Genomic DNA, 1,022 nt, shown 5'->3' with positions numbered 1-1,022 from the left:
CTGGATCTTGTAAAAGTGCGTGCTTCCATATCTTGGTCTTCTAGAACGCTCGGCCTTGCGCGGAAAACCTCTTCCACTTCTTGGAAACGGCACTTGGCACTTCCCCAATAGTTCACTATCGGGTTGAACTTGGGATGACATTGGGGAGGGGGTCCATCAAGTGGCTGCTATCATCAAAGACATCTTCGAGCATCGAATTGTGAGCCGCAAAGTCGGGCTGGTGGTCGAGCTAGTTGACCGCACAGCGAAAGTACGATTCTTCCATCGTGCAGGGCGTCTTTCTGTACTGCCCCCGATCGTCTCGGCGAGGCCGAGCAGCTCGCGCTTGCGTAGGATCGAGAGACGGCCCTTGGGTGTTCCTGCACAGCATCACCTCGCGCATCGAGTGGGCTCCATATATCGAGCTCGTCATCGCTGTCAACATCGATGATCCCGACATTGTATGTGAGCGATTCTTCCAAATGAATTTCAGTTGGTGTCAAAGTGGTGGATCAAAGCACGTGTATTTGTACAAGTTGGCAAGGCTCGTGGGCGCAGCCGTCGCCTTCTTCGTCGGTGTTGTCGCTCCACAGCCGAGACTGGTGGCTGAGCGTGGCTGCGCGTGTCTAGACGCACAAGTCTGGGTCTGCAGCGATGAGCTTGCAGTAGCCTCGACGTTGTGCGACTGAGAGAGTGGGCTGCCGGTGAGAGCAGGGCTGGCTAACCAATTGACGAAATCGGTTAGATGATCCGGCTAGCTACGGTTCGTCTAACACCAGTTACAAACACCCTTTCGCTAAAGGTGTGGCCATAGGGCCACTAGGCTCACCTTTGTGTCTCGATAAACAAGAAAGACCGGGCAAGCGCGACTCGGAGCTACTCACGAGGGTATGGTATAGTGTTAGTGTCGCGCGAAAAATGGAATATTATACGAGCTTTGTAAGACTTGATTCCAGAGCGAAATACGTTTACCAATCACGTATAGTAGTTCACTTTATGCGATGGTAGTATTAACGTTAAGAGTGGTCTTTTTTGCCCCATTA

The sequence above is a fragment of the Saprolegnia diclina genome, assembly GCF_000281045.1.
Source record: "Saprolegnia diclina VS20 unplaced genomic scaffold supercont1.139, whole genome shotgun sequence".
Lineage (NCBI taxonomy): Eukaryota > Oomycota > Saprolegniomycetes > Saprolegniales > Saprolegniaceae > Saprolegnia > Saprolegnia diclina.
This window is presented reverse-complemented; position numbering follows the sequence as displayed.